Raw genomic sequence first — 19038 nt, 5'->3', positions numbered from 1 at the left:
CTGGATCCAACATTAAAAAATGGCTAGGTATTGGATCCTACCCTTGCCAATGGAAGCAGGATCAAGCTGCAATTAATTGCCACATGCAAATCTCTCAAAGAGTCAAAAGATTATTATTAATTAGGATAGTGATAGAAATGTAGCCGTGTTAGTCTGGTATAGGTGAAACAAAATACAGGACTATGTAGCACTTTAAAGACTAACAAGATGGTTTATTAGATGATGAGCTTTCATGGGCCAGACCCACTTCCTCAGATCAAATAGAGGAAGAAAATAGTCACAGCCATATATACCAAAGGATACAATTAAAAAAATGAACACATATGAAATATGATTTGTCCTTTTCATATGTGTTCATTTTTTTAATTGTATCCTTTGGTATATATGGCTGTGACTATTTTCTTCCACTATTTGATCTGAGGAAGTGGGTCTGGCCCACGAAAGCTCATCATCTAATAAACCATCTCGTTAGTCTTTAAAGTGCTACATTGTCCTGTATTTTATTAATTAGGAGACATTCTTTCCCCCAATCTGGACCAAGAGCTGAAAGTTCCCAAAATAATTCCTACAAGTTGACCCTCTCTGGTCTGGCAGCATTCATGGTCCAGCATGATTTTAGTTAGCTGGATGTCCACTTATCATATGTGTGGCCAAGTTTCCCCAGGATCCCATAAAGTTTGTTTAGAGCTACTAGTTCTGGTTTCAGTGTTCTATGCTGTGGTTTAGCTCTATTTTACCCCTAAATGACTTCTAAGAGCCCAGGAAGCAGTGGAAGTTTTGGCAATGCTGTTACACAACATTGACCTCCCATGGTCCAGCAAATTCTCTGGTTCTGCACCAGTCAGGTCCAGAGGGTGCCGGACTAGAAAGATTCAAGATGTACAACATGTCTTGTAGAAATACATCCAACATTTACACAGCTGCCTGCATGTAACATCATGCCCTTTATCAGGGCTGGCCTGAGCCATTCGCACTCCCCGGGCCCTGGGAGAGCGGCGCCGCCCCCGGGAGTGCAGCACATGTGCATAGCCCCGCCCCCAGGCACACAGCCCCGCCCCTGCCCGGCCCAGCAGCCCCGCGTGGCGCCCCTACAATGGGACACCAGCCTGAGGCTTGGGCCGGCTCTGCCCTTTATGTCCATAGGTCATTGAAAAGGTCACTCCTACAGGGCCTTACTTTATCTGTAGGATCTGTCCTTTTCAGGATGAAATCCTGGCTCAGTTGAAATCAGAGAAGTCAGAATTTCCCTGTCAAGCTCCAGTGTGACCCCTTCCATGTGCAAGAAATGTTTGCAGAATCGGGCCCTCTGTCCATCTGCACTAATGCAGAAGACAGAAGGCTGACTTGGTCTGTGATCCTGTACACATTAGTTTTAAATTTGTGACTAGTCCTAGCTGTTTTTGCAGGGCCAGGCACCTTAACTCTCTCATGCTGTGGCACTATTTGGGAAAAAACAAACAAAAAATGAATTTTAGAAACACATTACAATTTGGTCTAATCTGGGGCCACAAACACCAATCAAACTTGTCTATTTCATAGCATTTCTACTTAAGCACATTCAATGTGCATTTCTGAACCTTGACATATCAGAATTTCTTTAAAGGTTAATCTGGACTCCAAATTCCCTTGGTTCATAAATACTTGTTTTTGGAGTAAGTGCTATATCCCTTTGTTGTATTTAACTATAAATTACTGAGAGATGCTATCAATCTTAACTACATTTTAATGCAGGGGTTCCCAACCTTTTTCAGTCCCCGTACCCCCTTGGAGTTTAGTAAACCTTCCTGTCCCCCTATTCAATATGAAAGGAAATAAATTCTAGACTCTAGAATCCACAACTTTTTTCACTAACAGTACTACTTTTGGAATATTTCAATTAGGATAATCTAGTTATTTACCAAATATTCTCCGTACCCCCTTGACAAGCTTCTTGTACCCCGGGGGGTACGCATACCCCAGGTTGGGAACCCTTATTTTAATGGGTTTTATTTGGGACTTTTTCTGATGTAGTCCATGGCTGAATATAGTAAAATGACTATATAATGGCAACCTGCAAACAGCTCTTTGAAAGCTCCTGACTGATTTTATAGTGGAATTTTTTTTAGCATATTGAGTGATGTCTGAAGATGGAGCTGTTTACTAAGTTTTGAAGAATAAAAAAGCACATCAATGTATAAACATTTACAACACAAGCTTCATAGCGGCAGTTGATGTAATCTTGTTTATATTATATATAAACAAATTGGACACACATCATATACACCATCATGAACTTTATATATATATACACACACACACACACACACACACTCACACTCTCCAGGACATGCAAACTTATGCATAATAAATTGAATTCTTCCCTTCTCCAATGAGGCATTCTATTAATAGAATTAATTAAAAGAAACATGGAAATGATCACATTTAGGTTTTGCAGTAACATTCTTGCTAAGTACAAAAATAAGACACTAATTTAGACTTTCAAGATATCTCACTGCCTCCCCTGCTTTTTTTTGTTTTCTCCACATTACTTTATTAATATTATATACATAGATTTTAGGTACTAAAAGATTTACCTGGCCTCGCTTGGGTCCATCACTCAATTTTGGTTTATTTTGGAAAATAAAATGAAAATGTACATGCTTCATTTAAATCATTGCTCTGGGGCCGGGCTGGGGATGAGGGGTTTAGTATGCAGATTGCCCTGGAGAGAGAGTATTCCCTCAGCTCTGTCTCACTACAGCAGTTTGGGGCTAGATGAGAAGCACCTCTTCATGGCTACTGCAGCTCCAGGAGGCAAGAGATGCATGTCTCCCAGCTGAGGCAGGTCCAGGTTCATCTGTCCCCTGCGCTCCTCAGCCAGAGTGAGAAATGCAGGAAACTGTGCATTTTCCCCTCACTCTGTGATGAAGGGGAACAGCCAGTAATGTTCCCATATGAATTGGCAAGGGGAGCTTCAGCTCCCCTGTCATCCTTAAAGGTGCCTGGTGGGGGGGAGGGGGGGAGTGATGTGCCCCCAGCCAACCCCTGTCATCTGTCTGGTCATTCTGGCTCTTTTCCATATGGTTTTATGAGAAGCAATCCTATTCCAGGCACATCCCATTTTCCTGGCAAAACCAAACCCTTATCTTGCTTAGTTATGATAAGAAGAAGTTGTATACTGAATTTGGTGGTCCTAGCCCTTACTGTTTCGGAGTTCTTGAACAGACAGACATACTCTCTCAAATATATAGTATGTCTGAATGTGTAGTGATTAGTTTTTGTCATGTTGTACTCGTTGCTGTACTCATTAATCATGGTAGAAAAGCTGTCAGCTGCAGCTGACGTCATTCTCCTGTCCTCCCTCCTCCCAGGTTTTGTTGCTAATATAAGCTTCTTATCTGCATAGAGAACAATCTTTAAAAGATGGTTAATGTAATCAAAATATTGTGCATTTTAAAAAATTTAAATAATAATAAAAACCTCCTGAACTTCTCTTATTTGTAAGAAGTTTTTCAATGTTGCACATTGGCACTAACTTGCCAGCCCTCTTCCCCACCTTCAGTGGGCACTAAGGGTATGTCTAGACTGCATCCCTCTGTCAGCAGAGGGATGCAGATTAGGAAGGTCGACATTGCAAATGAGGCAGGGATTTAAATATCCCGTGCCTAATTTGCATAAAAATGGCCACTGCGTTTTGCCGACTCAGCACTTTGTCAGCAAAAAGCAGCAGTCTAGAGGGGGATCTGTCGAGACTTTTATGCCGACAGAGGGATGCAGTCTAGACATACCCTAAGATTCTGATTTTGTCAACACACACATATAGGGCTTTTCATAAACATGAAATTAACCATGTGCGTAAACTGTTGGAGGATCAAGGCCTATAATATTATAAAGGCTGCCCTATTATCCATATAAGCACATAGGTGTGCGCATGCAAATGCAGACACACAGAGTTGGAATTATAACGATAAAAGAATATGCATCTTTTCAGAAACTTGAAAAGGATTTTGTCCAAGTCTCAGAAGGAAGAAAATATTGTTTGGTTAATAAAGTACAATTATTATAATGTTGGCTTTTTATGTGGTTCTTACCTTTTTTCCTACAGAAGTCACAGCATAAGAATAGCCTGAAGATAATCAGTGCATTCCTATTTAGGATGGATTACCTATGTAACTGATACTTTATTACAAACTTTTTCAGTGTTTGAGAATAGAATAAATTTGATTTGTAATAAAAGCATAATACATCCAAATATACACACAAAAGTCACATACTGGGTTTTTTTCTTTCATTATCGGTCAATTTAATTAAGACATTTTAATCAAACTCCTGTGCAGGTATACGTAGTAAGAATTAATCTTGCCAACACATCCGAAAATGAGCAAGCTGTCTGCTATTTTTTTCATTTAACTTTTTAAAGAGCATGCATAAATAATGCAAAATATCATCTACTCCTTGTCTAATTACCAGACTTAAATCCTGAAGCTTTACATATTCTCAAAATAAAAAAAAATCCCAAAATTACAAACAAACCCTAGGGTGTATACTACTAATAAGATAGCTGTTTTTGTTATTTTTATCTATGGTCTTAACTTGGCACAAAATTTACCTGGGTCTTAAAATTAAGAGAATCTCAGCCTGGAAGCATATTTTACATTTATGATCAGGAGCTTCATTTTAAAAGCCGCTCTCAACATGAAATTCCAGTTTACATTCAAGAATCAGTATCCACTGATTTCAGTGTTAATGCCAAGTGTATAGTACTTACAAACTCAGGTCCTAAAAATTGAAAAAATAAGAAATAGAAAGGAAAAATGTAAAAAAGTAGAAGTCTCAGAATTTTTTTTTGGTGTCATAAAACTCAATCACTGCAACCTGGAATATATTATTACTACTTTTTATAATTTAAAATACATTTACCTATGAAAATCTGCTGTTCTGCACCTACACCAGCTACTTTTCAAACTTACTTTTATATATATATATATATATATATATATAAATAAATAAAAGTAACTGGATGCTTCTTCTAGCTCACTTTGGAGGTCCATTGTGAACATGCTTTACAAACAATGTAAAATATCATCTCTGCCACGTAAAGATGAAACTGACAAGATTAAAGAAATGGGTGTAACATGCATCTGAAAGGTATAGAAGAGGGAGGACAAGGAAAATATGCATTTATATAGCCTAGATGTGTGCTGCTACCTGATTTCAAGTTGGTTACTGCATATTAGCACAGTGTGAAACATACTGAAGGCAAAACTTAGACCTGGTTATCTAAGGTCAAGTTTCAAATGAACTGTAACAATGAATTTATGCCTATTTATGTTACGGGATGGAACCCATGTCAAACTCTAGGGTTTTAGCAGCCAAATCAAGGATCCTCAGTGCCCATGAATGAGTTTCACTGAGATGATGGATTAATTGGAACTGAGTCACATATGGAAAGATTTCATTTGATCTAGAAGGTGCCATCAGAAAAAAAAAAAGAAAAAAAAAAAGGGAAAGGTTTATGAGCCCCTGTGAACTATGAGCCCAGACAATTGTACTGTTTCATTGCACTTAGAGCCAATTTATTTTTTTTAAACTTTCAGCAGCCTTTTATAACAAGAATGGAATCAAGCTCAAGCATCAGTACTGATTGTAACAGCATCGGTATGGCACACAACGAGACACAGTCACCCCAGTAGGTAAATCCCAAACCATTTAGGGTTCTAGAGTTCAAAATCAAGAGTGTAAACTCCACCCAGAAGTTAGGCAGTCAGCACAGATCTCAAACATTGGAAACATATGCCACTGAAGCCTTGTCTACACTTACCGGGAGATTGATACTCATGAGCTCGATCTCCCAGGGATCTATTTAGCAGGTCTAATAAGGACCTGCTGAATCAACCACTGACCACACTCCAGCACTCCACCAGGTTGCGTAGAGTAAGGGGAGACCATGGACAAGTTTCTCCTGTTCACTGCCCACAGTGGGGATGCTGTGATAAGTCAAACTAAGCTACATTAACTCCAGCTTTGCTACTCAAGTAGCTGAAGTTGTGTACCTTAGTTTCACTTTGCTCCCTAGTGTACACCCAGCCTTAGAGGCACTGCTTAATAAGTCAACTGTTGTATTCTGCACCAGCTTGAGTTTCTGCATTAGATGCAAGGTATACCACATGTAGAACACTTTGCAGGTTTTCAAGGAAAAAAGTCATAGATTATGGTAGCAAGGTCCATTTCTGAAAGACAAAATTCCTTCTTTTCCTCATTCACCCTCAACATTCCCAGCTATGCCTGTGGGATTGAGCTATTCTTTTGTGTAGAGACAATGGAATTATTTCTCTGCATATTTTTAATACAGTCCTCAAACTTTTCAGATTATCTTCCACCACTGAGAACGTTTCTTCTGATTCTTTCAGTTGCTCATTTATTGAAGAGATTATTATGGGAAGAATCCACTGCAGTACTTTTAAAAAAGCTTTTGTGTTTCAAAATAAAACTGATTTTCTAACAAATCTGTGTTTCAGAAGCTTCAGGGGGTAGCCGAGTTAGTCTCTACAGGATAAAACTTAAAAAACAACAAATGGTCTGGTAGCACTTTATAGACTAACAAAACAAGTAGATGCTACATGAGATTTCGTGGGCACAGCCTACTTCTTCAGATGACCGGAGGTTTGCGTTTAGGATGTGCAGACCCAAAATAAATAGGGGAGAAGGGCGAGGTGGGAAGGAAAAAAAAGGAAGGGGGCAGGAAACAAGGAAGCATCTTTAGGTGCTTATAGGTTACCAGTCCTGCCTACTTGTTTTTTTTTTTATATATTTTCATGCCCTCTGCTCCTTGTTTCCCAATTTCCCCTTCCTTTTTTTCCTTCCTCTCTTTCCCATCTCCCCTATTTATTTTGGGTCTGCACATCCTAAACTCAAAACTCCAGTCATCTGAAGAAGTGGGCTGTGCTCATGAAAGCTCATGATACCATCTATATGTTTTGTTAGACTATTAAGTGCTACCAGATCATTTATTGTTTTTTAAGTTAAATCTGTTTCAGTCACTGGTTTCATGGAATTTGGTTAACCATTTTCTGATTAACGTGGAAAAGAAATCTTCATATACATACTAGAAATCAGGATAATGCAAACATCTCTCCATAGATTCCCTTGGCTGTAAATTGTTGAGTAGAATCAACCAGATTTATCTGGTAATGGTAGAGAAAATAAATGTCATTGTGCTTAGTATCTGACTAGCAGTGTGTGCTCTTCTTGACCGCTCACATCAATTTTCCTGTCTTTTCTTTTTACATTTTTATCTGCCTGTCATTACAACAGGAACTCTTTTTTTGGCTACATTCTGTGCTATTGAAGGTTCTGCTGGGATATAATTGACTACAATTTGAACTGTGTATTATGAGCCAAAGGTGAGGGCTTATAAGGGTCAATGGTATCATTGTAGCACTTCTAACAAAGAGATTGGTGTTAGTTGAATGAGCCATTAAAAATATATATAATACCATCAATCTCAGCATGGAACTTCCATTGAGATTTCTCATCAGCAATAGTCTTGTCTTCAGACTCAGGACAGTTAAACAGCCCTCAGTCATTTTAAAAATCTGAATGTATTCAATCTAATTTAAAAAGAAAACCTGTGTCTCACATATTCATGAGTTGACACTCAATAGTTCAAAAAGCTGCATAATATTTCAGTAGGTTCTGAAACATGCTATTTTTAAATTTCCCCAGTAGTGTTCTAATAGAGAGCATATTGCAAGAAGAGCCCTTGTCATCTATGTCACTGTTTCCACCCAGACAGAAATCAGAAAACTATGAAATCCAGAAGTATTCTGATCTGCATTACACTCCACCATACAATTTGGCACAATTTGGAACTATTAACAGCAGAATCCCAAGCCAATATGGATCTTGAATTACTGAAGCTTTCACATTATGGTGTTCAGTAAATAATCATGACACCTTGAGGATTAAGGAAACCATCTTGATCAGCAGATGGTCTTTGCATTTAGACAAAACCTATGGATTTTGGAACAAGACAACAGTGATTGCTACTGTTAGATTTCATCTTAAGAAAAACCGCATCCATGCTTGCTAAATTGCTTCTTTACATCTACTATTAGTCTGCTCTCCTAATGGCAAAAAGCTACTTAAAGGGCTATTTCAAATCTAATCTACAAACACTCAGACAATTATATTTAAAAATGGTCAGAACATTTTATGCCACTCTCACCAATTTTCAAATAGAAATACTATTGCTCTTGAATACAAATATTCAAGTTTCAGCTACAAGAGAAAGCAAGGAGGGATGAGTGACACATTAGTCTCATGTTAATTTTGGAATAATAGTTTAAATTTTGTTTTATTTAATTAGAATTCCATTATAATATCTGGACAGTTTACTCTGGGTGGCAGATTTTCTGTACCTAAGCCAGTATAAGAAACTCCTGTAATGGTTTAATTTTATCTTCCAATCATCATTAAGAGCCTCTCTTGTGTTCCAAAATGCAGAGTATTTGGATACAAATTTCCATGGCTCTTAAGCATTTAATCGTGAATGTCAACTTTATTATTCCTTTATACAAGAATTTGTGTTTACAGATTTTAAATTACCATCAATGGAACTAAAACTTGGTCAGTTTGTGTCATTTGGCACTAGTGTGAACAAAGAAATGGAGATACGATAGACTTTGTGGGATGTCCTAGGGCCATACTGAAGGAGAATGCTCTTGGGCTCAAAAAAGAACATTTTCCAAGACTCACTAACCTTGTTAATCTGCCACTTCTTTCTATGATATTCAGAGCCCCAGCAGCTTCTTCAATTCCTTCTTTTCATTATGGATCATATTTGTCCAATCAGGGAAGTGAAACAATAAATACCATGTAATTTATAGGACTAAATTAAATTAAACCAATAGCGTGGATTCTGAATATCTACTATCAAATTCTTGTTGCAAAAAGAGACTAGTATTGTCAGGGCTAGTAGAAGGTTTACCTTTAACTGACAAGGTGCATGTTAACTATTCTGGGGCTGTGATATGTGCATTTAGTCCAGCCACAGAATAGGGAATCTGGAAAACTGACTAAGTTTGTTTAGATAACCTGAGCACTAGGTGGCCAATGCAAGAAGATACATAGCAATTTTTGGGTATACACTGTGTACAATAAGTTGAGTATTATTTGGGAATGGGTCTTATATGGTGTTACCTGGGGAACTGAGGTAAGCAATTGTTGTGGGAGCTAAGGCTAGTGGCAATAACTGAGCCCAAGGCCTAAAGCAAGGTGTCCCCCCCCAGAAGCCAGATTCGGCCTGGTGTTACGTATCTAGTCACCGTTGGATTGGGTAACCACAAATCAGGCTAGACCAATGTTTAGGTCCAAACCATATATTTTGAACAGTGGAACATACATCAACAACAACAGCATGAACTCACCCTATCCCAGAAGGGAAGAAGATAGATAAGTCCTGGATACAACAAAGGGGAATATACTTTACAGTGTCAGAGGCAGGCGGCGATTGATGCCTGTGACCTACCCTGCGGCTAATGTAAAGCCTTAGGGGAGGACGGCAGGGAGTCCCTCGCTGACAGGGAAAGGTAGTCCAGTTGAACGGCCCTCCTGCGGGTGGATCTTGCCTCTAATGGGTCGGGTAGATTCCCTCTGGGGTTAGTACTTGGTAGCCCTTCGACTTCCAGTCCAATCCAGCAGGAAAGGATAGCGGTAAATGAGTTCAAGTCCATGTGGCAGAAGGCAATAATCCTTAAGTGGGGCGTTCCCACACTTGCGAGGCTCTCTCTCTCTCTCTTCCACAGCTCGAACAAAATCCTTATACCTGAACCCACGAACTAAAATGGAGCACCACGGGAGACGAACAAACACTGACAGGACTTGGGACGGCAGATAGTGACTGACAGGTTACAATATGGACGGACAGTGGCGAACCCGAACCTTTCCTTGGTCAGGGTTTATAAGCCCTTAAAGGCGGGAAAAGGGTGGTAAGGGTGGTGTGCAGCAAATGGTGCTGTGTGCAACACTCCAGTAGGGAGGGGTGCACAGTTTCTGAGCGGTGTGCAGCTCATTTGAGTGCCCAGTGCACAGTTTTGCACTGAGTGCAAACTATAGTGTGGGGGTGCACCGAGCAGATGACTGTGTGCACTTAGGTTTTGGCGGGAAAAGGGTAACACATGGAGAAGAAGGAAAACAAGATGGAATCTAAAGAGACTCCATCTTGAACATAATAGCTCTAAAAATCTTTTCCCTGGCAACAGTTCCCCTCCTTGATGGTGGTAACTAAATGACAAATACTTGGAATTTATGTTGCACTGCCATCACAACATGTGTTCTCAAACTAGTTACATATATACAACGCATTATTTGGGAATGGGTCTTATATATGGTAATGCTAAATTCCTCCATCACACTCATGCAACCCCAATTAATTCACTGTGGTACTATAGGTGTAAACAAGCACAAGATTTTGCTTACTTTCTTTCAACCTGCCTCGTTTTATAAGTTCTACAAGCAAATTATGCTTTTAGATAGCAATTTCTAAACATTTCAATGGATGCTATTAACTCTATTGTCCTGATTTTAAATTATATATGGTAGCCAGGATATTAGTGAGACAGAGGTTATGTCTTTTATTGGATGATCTTCTGTTGGAGAGCTTAGCCTCTGTAAGTTCAAAAGCTTGTGTCTTTTACCAACAATAGTTGATCCACCTTGTCTCTCTTATTTAACTTAGTTTTACATTGTAGCCCAGGTGACATTGACAGATTTATCTCGATTTACACAGGTGGGAGATTAAATCAGGCCTCATGGCTCTGAAGGTGGAGAGAAAATTAGAAAGGAAAACTAAATGATTTTTCATATGCATGAATGTGAATACCAAAGACACCCGCAGTTCTGGAATCTTTACAACTACTGTAGTTGGAAGGCAGTGGTGTTGCTCCACTACAGTGATTCCTGCCTTCATCTTGAATTCTTCTAATTGTAATCCTTAGCTAATGGGGTCTTGGCTTTTTCAACTTGCTTGTTTTAGAACTCTGGCCCCAACGGCATTATACACACTTTAAGACAACGTTGTTGTCTAATTGGCGTAGAACCAGACTTGACCTTGAGGTGAAACTGGGCTAAATGAGTGGAGCATCAAGAATGGCAAAGACATTTCTCTAATTCAGCCACCAAGCTGTTCACAATAACAGAAACTTACAGAGAAAAATAGCCAAATTTCCAAGGTCATGCAATTTTATTCAGTGCTACCAAGTGTCATGTATCCGTTGGGACACATACACCTCTGGCAAGCACAGTCAATTTCTGCATCTCCCTTGCATTTAAAGGTAGTTTTGTAAAACTTTTATAGTATTTGTAAAGTTGTAAGATTTTAGGGGAAAGTCACATAATTTTTTGGTAACAATCAGAATGGCAATAAATTACATATAATATACTACTACAAAATTTTCTGATGCTGGTGCAAAAAAGCCATAGGACTATGGCAATGTGCACTAGTGAACTTTCAGTGTGGGGTAGCAGGGTCCGCATGTACAGAATGTGAGTGCTCTGTATATTCATATACCAGATTACTGCGTACTAACTAGCCGTGTAGACAAGCCAATAGTTAAAACGGGGATAAGCACTTAATGAAAGAGGTAGTATTATCTCAGATGTTTTTCTGGGCAAGGTCAACTAACTGTTCTGCCATTACACACTAGGACCTCCTATCATCTATTATTGCATGGCAGGCTATAATAATGTAAATTTACACCCCAACTTGTGGCATACAAACTAGCTGTTTAGACAAGCCTTACAGTGTGTATATTGTCCCCATCACTATAGTATCTGACTGCCTCAAAGTCTACCTGTATTTATCTTCCCACTTTATGGGGGGAATGGAGGTCTAGAGAGATTAAATGACACATCCAAGATCACACAGAAAGGCTGTAGGGGAGCAAGGACTGGGATCTAAGATTCTGAAGTCCCAAGCTAGTGCCCTAATCACTAGAACATTTTTTTTCTCTATCCATCCCTGGACAGGGGAATAAAAAGACAATGACAAATATAAATAGAGTTTAAATATCTGGCTGCAACTTTAAATAAAGTTCTAATTAAAGCTTGTGAACTAACCTGTATGTTAACCAATTCCCTATGAGGCATCATATCTGATGATGTAGCAATAACACACCTCTGAGAAGCCTAAGCAAAAGGGGGCACAGTCTCGATCAAATTGCACAACCCATGTTGTCTTTTCCTTTATACAAATTTAGACACCTGTATGTACAATAGAGGTTTATCTGGCATAGTACTCTTTTCACCAATGGCAGCTCTTCTAATTTACAATATAGTTTCACTTCAAAATCTACCAGAGGATGAGCTGTGCTACACAGAAATTTGTCCTAGTCATGTTTTAGGTAGCTATTTGATTTTGCAATAATGAAGCAGAAATATACATATATATATATATATATATATATATATATGGGATTAATAGAGAAGATCTGGGAGACAGACAGGGAAAAGATAATACAGAGAAAAATCAGGCTTATGTAGATGAATTCACATCAATTAAAAGGAAATATTGATTCCTGGAAATATATTATTATATAACAAAGCTTTGCATACCAATATAATATATGCAATATATTGTGTCTTCCCTGATTGATGGTGGAATATTTCAATAGGTGGATTAAAAAAGAAAGATACTCTTAATTAGATGAGGGTAAAACTCACGAATAAGCAGATTTTCACATTAACCAGGGTTGGACCCCGATTTTTGTATTTCATTTCCTTTTCCAAGACAAATAGTTCAGAGAAAACATCAATCACAGAGCATATAAACAGATTGGAGCATGCTTAAGACTAAAGCCTGAAGCCAAACTGGCCGTAGCTACTTTGGGTCAGGTCCAGCTATTTTTCAGCTGTATGTATTGATTCGCTTATTCTGAGTGTGATGTATGTATAATTAAAAAACACTAAACAAAAGGCAACAAATAAAGATGCAGATTTTGCACAAACTTAAACACTGGGGGATAGATAATAATCAAAAGGTAATGTCACACCTGATACACCATATGTCCAGAGATTTCATTTTAAAACAATTTTTTTCTTAATTGCAAGGATTTACAATAATTTGCATCTAGTTATAATGCTGTAAATCTATTTTATGAGCATCCAGTGACTCAGATTGGGGACTGAATGGCCACTATGCTACCTACCATAGAATGGCAGGTTATGAAAACCTAACAGCAGATCTTTTCAATAAGCTACTTTTAAGAACTGACTTATCACACTGATGCTTCTCTTTTTAGATATGCCTCCTAAATAATTATTTGTGTTAAGAAACATAGGATTCCAGTATGTTACACATGAATTTTTATTACTGCCATTTTTCCTCATTGTTACTGCACCTTAGTCTGTGTTATTTTATGGATTTAATTTGAAAATCAGTTTTGTTTGCAAGAGATCAACTGTTATGAATCACAGTATATATCATCCTAAGAACAATTGAACAAGACATGAATCTGCTCAATTTTTCCTCTCTTCCTCTGTTGATTGTACCAACATTTAGGCTGTGTCTACATTGGCACCTTTTTCCGGAAATGCTTAAAACGGAACAGTTTTCCGTTTTAAGTATTTCCGGAAAAGGAGCGTCTACATTGGCCCCGGAGTTACCGTTATAATAATGTGCTTTTCCGGAAAAGCAGAAGCCCGGAGCCATTTTGAAGAGGGCAAAGGCCACCAGACCTTTCCGGGGGCGGGGCCAGAGCGCCGTTCAGACACATGCTTAAAGGGGTTTTGCTGGACAGCCGTTTGTCTCCTGCTCCGGTGCCTTGAGGCCTCTGCCAGGGACTGGCACCCTTCGCAGGGTTGGTGGTTGCCCTCTGAGTTTTGGGGACACCACCCTTTGGCCCCCAACTGCTTTTCCCTGAGTTTTTTCTGCCCCGCTCTGTCTGCTATGGAGCCGTGGGTGGCCACGTACTTGCTTGGGCCCCCATTTCAGCTGTACAAGTGCCTGCTGCTCGTGCTGGAGGCCAGTGCCATGGTGTACATGTAGCAGAAGGCAGAGATCGCCTTGGACTCCCTCACCAGGGAGGCCCTGGCAACCCTGTCGCATCAGCACCCCACCGTAGAGAGGCCCATCTGGAGTTTGGACAGCAGCACCGACTGGTGGTACCGGGTGGTCCTCGGACTATGGGACGACCAGCAATGGATCAGGAATTTCCGGATGAGAAAGAGGACCTTCCTGCAGCTGTCCACCTGGCTCACCCCCGTGCTGCAGAGAGCCGCCACCCGGCTGCAGGCACCCATCCCTGTGAACAAGAGGGTTGCCATTGCGCTCTGAAAGCTGGCCACACTGGACAGCTACCACTCAGTGGCACAGCAGTTCAGGGTGGGAAGATCAACCGTCGGAGTGATCGTCATGGAGGTAAGTTCCAGGGAAGTGGGGAGTGGGATGGGGGGAGGGTGCTGAACTCCAGGCCCAGGGACAGCAAGACTCCAGGCTGGGTCACCCAGGGGTTTGGGCCGCCCCTCCCTTGCACAGGCCCGGTGGTGGTGGGGGGGCCGTGGGGCGAGGGGGGCCCTGGTGTGTGTGTGTGTGTGTGTGTGAGAGAGAGGACAGAGGGAATCAAGGGGGGGCCCAAGGGAGCGCACACTCACCCCTGGCTGTATGTAATGTGTTCCCTTGTGTTTCTCTGCACCCTTCTGCAGGTCGTCCACGCCATCAACGATGTTCTGCTCCCGCGAATCATCCACCTGCGCGATGTGGATGATACCATGGCCGGCTTCGCTGCCCTCGGGTTCCCCAACACCACCTGGATGCCACCCACATCCCCATCCAGGCCCCGGAGCATCGAGTGGGCCATTTCATGAACCGCAAGGGGTACTGCTCCATCGTTCTGCAGGCCCTCGTGGACCACCGGGGCCGCTTCGTGGACATTTATGGGGGCTGGTCTGGCCGGGCACACGACGCCCGCATCCTCCGGAACTCTGGACTGTTTCGCAGGTTGGAGGTGGGCACCTACTTCCCCCGGCGGGACTTGACTGTCGGGGATGTGCCTATGCCCATCTGCGTTGTTGGGGCCTACCCCCTGATGCCCTGGCTAATGCGGCCATACACGGGGCAGCTGGACCAGAACCGGGCCCGGTTCAATGACTGCCTTAACCAGGCCTGAAACCCAGTGGAGCTGGCCTTTGGATGTTTAAAAGCCCGCTTCCGTTGTTTGCTCACCCGTCTCGACATGGGTGAGCAGAATGCAACGGAGGTACTGGTCGCGTGCTGCGTGCTCCATAACGTTGTGGAGCGCAGTGGGGAGGCCTTCCTCCCTGCATGGATGTCAGCCGAGGCACAGACCTTGGAACAGCCCGACACAGCTGCCATCCGCCAGGAGCGCCAGGATGCGGTGCACATCAGAGAGGCCCTGGTGGACATGTTTGCCCAAGCCCCGTAGTAGAGTCGCCTGGGTCTCCCCAGACTACTCCCTCCCATCCTCTACCCTTCTCCACCCCCTCCCCTTACCTCCCCCTCCAATTGTAAGGCATTGGGTCAAAGCACATCGGCCGTCATCGTGACTGTTCGTCGGGTGCGTCGGGCTTAGTTAGGGTTTTTCTTTTTAGTTTAGGCTAGGGTTTAGGCCACCATCGCCTGTCCTGAAGAACAGCCAAGAGGATTCGGAGTTCGTGTGGAAGGCTCAAGTCAGCGTACCTGATTCCAGTCGTCTTCCGTCGAGGGATCTCCTGGCTGTTCCTCTCCTGAGGCCCGGAAGGAGCAAAGGATTGAGGTGGCCAGCAACACCACCAATTGTCCTCCCTGCGCCTAGACTATTTTTAATAATCTGTAGTGTGCATCTTTTAACCGTTCTTGCTTGTTTGTTGCTATGTAAATATAGTTTGTGGTTTACATTTTACTGAAAAGTCTCAGTATTTCTTTATGCGCCACAAACCAATGACCACTGACAAAGGGCCCCCCCCGGTGATAGAATAAAGAATTTGTTGTCCACAGTTTGTAATCCTGTTAAATTTAAGTGGCTAATTGGCATCTCAAATCATTTCTTACAGTTACTAGAGTAACACAATAACCAACACAAGAATGAACTGAAAAATAGACAACTTTTTATTTACAAGGGGGGGGGGGGGAGACCTTCAACTGGGACAGGGAGGGGGGGCAGTTACTGCAACCGGCAGCCCCTGCGAGCGCTCCTCCGGGGGGGAACCTGCACACGCTGGGCAGACCACGTCGGGGCAGCCTGCACGGGGAGGTGGGCAGGAGCAGGGGCAGGAGCAGGAGCAGGGATAGGAGGGGGCATGGGTTGTGCTCCGGGATGGATGGCGGGGGCATGGGGTCCGGCCATGCCATAGTGTATGGCGTGCACTAAATGTGCCGTGAGCATGTCCATACAGGTGCGCATCCCTCTGCACTCTGTTAGGAAGGCAGCCCAGTCCTCCTGCCGCCACTGCAGGTCCCCCTGCACCCGTTCTGCAATGGAGCCCTCGATTCCCTCCACGGCGTTCACGTGGTGGTGCTGAAGCTGGTCCCTCTGACGCAGCCTGCGCCTATGGGGTTGACCAGCTGGGGGTGCTGCTGCTGCCGCAGTGGAGGGTCTGGTGCTGGGTCCCACTGCAGGGAAAAGAAGAAAGGATGGGTCAGTCAGGCAGGCCGTCCACTGTCCCCACATCTCATGCCCTCCACCCCTGAGCCCAGGTGACCCCACAGTTGTGTGGCTTGGGCCCACTCAGTTCCCCTCCTGCCCCCGTGTTGTATGTTGGCAAGGAGGACCGCCCCTGGAGTAGGGTCCTCCCTCCAGTATTGTAAGCACCAGTCTGTATCCTGGCCCCGTGGAGGGCGGGAGGGTGCTTGTGCTGCGTTCACCTGTGGAACTCCCTGCCGGTGGAGACTGTGAAAAGCTTTGGGCTAATCACTGGTGTTTGACAGGGAGCGAGATGCATCCCCACACAGTGCCTGGGAGCACATCTGGGCTCTCAGATCCCCTCGCATGGGATATCTCCTGGACGGAAGCAGAAGAGTGACTGGGTGGGGGGGGGGGGGTGTCCCATCCTTGCAGCAAAACTCAGGGGCCCTTGTCCCTCCCACTATCCCTCCTGCAAGGCCGGTAGCCCAGGGACATGTGTGGCCACAGTGGGGACTTCCCTCGGGGAACCAGCCAAGGCACCGGAAGCAGGCGAGGGGCTCAGTGGGGCCCACGCTCACAGGACTGTGACGCTGCGGTTTACCCACGAGCAGCTGGCTGTGCCTCACAGCGAGGCATGGGACAGTGTGCCGTTCTCCGTGCTGCACCCTTGGCAGAGGTGCGGGCTCTGGGCTGAGTCCTTGGGGCCCTGGCCGGTTCCAGCCGGCATCCACCCTTCCCCCTGGTCCCGGCGAATGTGTGTGAGCAGCACGGTCCAAGGTGTGCCCTGCAGCTGCCTGCTGCGGCCACGTGCCGCTCGGTCACCAGGCTGCACGTGGTTGCACGTGCTGCTTGCTGCCTCATGCAATTCAGCGTGCAGCTCACGTAGCCTTAGTGACATGCTCTCCCCCTCCTCCCTCTGGGCACCTGGCTCCCGCCCTCCGCCCCCCGCCCTTTGGAGTGCAAACTGCAAAGACTCACCAGCGGGTTCCTCCCCGGCCTCGGCCTCAGAGGAGCTGCTGGAGGGGGCCTGCTGGGCGGTGGCAACGCTGGCCTCCTCTCCACTGGATGCGCTGCCGCTCTCCTCTCCCTCCCTCGCCTTGGTGGGTTGGATGATGGGGGGGCGCTGGCACGTGTCCACAGGGACACCTGGGGCTTGCGGGGCTGGCTGGCCCAGAAAGGCGTTCATCCGCTCGTAGTAGGGGCAGGCGTCTGGTCCTGCCCCCCTGCCCTCGCTGGCCCGGACGTACCCCAGCCGCAGCTCCTTGACTTTCGAGCAGACCTGCTCACAATTCCGGGCGGGGTGTCCCTGCTGCGCCAGGTTGTTGGCCAGCCGCGTGTAGATATCTACATTCCGGCACCTGGAGTACAGGTCGTGGAGACCCTCCTCCTCCTGCCAGAGGTCCAGGAGGGTCTCCAGCTCCCTGGGGGTCCAGGATGGGGCCCACTGTTTGCGGCCCCTGGGGGCCTCCTGAGCTGGGGGTGCAGGTGGCTCACCACCCGGAGCTGCCATGGCTGGGCAGGACAGGGGCGCCGTGGCAAACCTCAGGCCGCAGGTCTGAGGCATGCTCCTGCCATGTGCGCCCAGCAGCCTCCGAGCTCTTTAACAGCTCGGGTTACCAGGAAGTCCAGGGCTCCTACGGGGTCTCGTGCCGTCCAAACCGCTTTTTTCCGTTTCTTCTGCTTTTCCGGAAAAGCTGTCTACACTGGCCCTTTTCCGGAAAAGCTTTTCCAGAAAAAGGACTTTTGCCTGAGCAGGAGCAGTGTAGCTTTTCCGGAAAAGCAGCTGATTTTGTACAGTGGATCATCGTTGCTTTTCCGGAAAAGTAAGCGGCCAGTGTAGACAGCTCGCAGCTTATTCCGGAAAAGCAGCCCAGTGTAGACACAGCCTTAGGCTATGTCTAGACTGCAGGCTTCTTGCACAAGAAGCTTTTATCAGAAGAGATCTTCTACAAAATCTTCTTGCCAAGAGTGCATCCACACTGCAAAAGTGCATCACAAAAGCTGCATGGATGCTCTCTCAAAAGTAAGCTCTGATTGCTTCAGAGTGGCCACCAAAGCACCTGTGCTTTTTCCTCTTTTTGCACAAAAAAACCCCTCTTCCCAGTGATCTTTCACAAAAAAGGAGTTCTTCCTCAAAGAATGAGGAATATCTGTGCCAGAAACCCCCCTCAGTTCTTTCAATTTTTTTGTGCAAAAATGCACTTGGTGTGGATGTTCCGTGATTTTTTTTTTTGAAAAATGGCCATTTTTCCAAGAAAAGTTGAAGTGTAGACATAGCCTTATTGTGGATGAATAAATTACCATCCCAGAGTGGGAGCTAAACCCACAGACTGTGGGGAAAAATTGAGTACAGTTTTATATGTGAAAAAGGCAGTTGAAAAGTGGACTTGAAATCCAGCTCTTAATAGTTCAAAAGTTCACAGGAGGAATTTATTCTTAT

This window comes from Pelodiscus sinensis, chromosome 5 (assembly GCF_049634645.1).
Source record: "Pelodiscus sinensis isolate JC-2024 chromosome 5, ASM4963464v1, whole genome shotgun sequence".
NCBI classification, from domain to species: domain Eukaryota; kingdom Metazoa; phylum Chordata; order Testudines; family Trionychidae; genus Pelodiscus; species Pelodiscus sinensis.
This window is presented reverse-complemented; position numbering follows the sequence as displayed.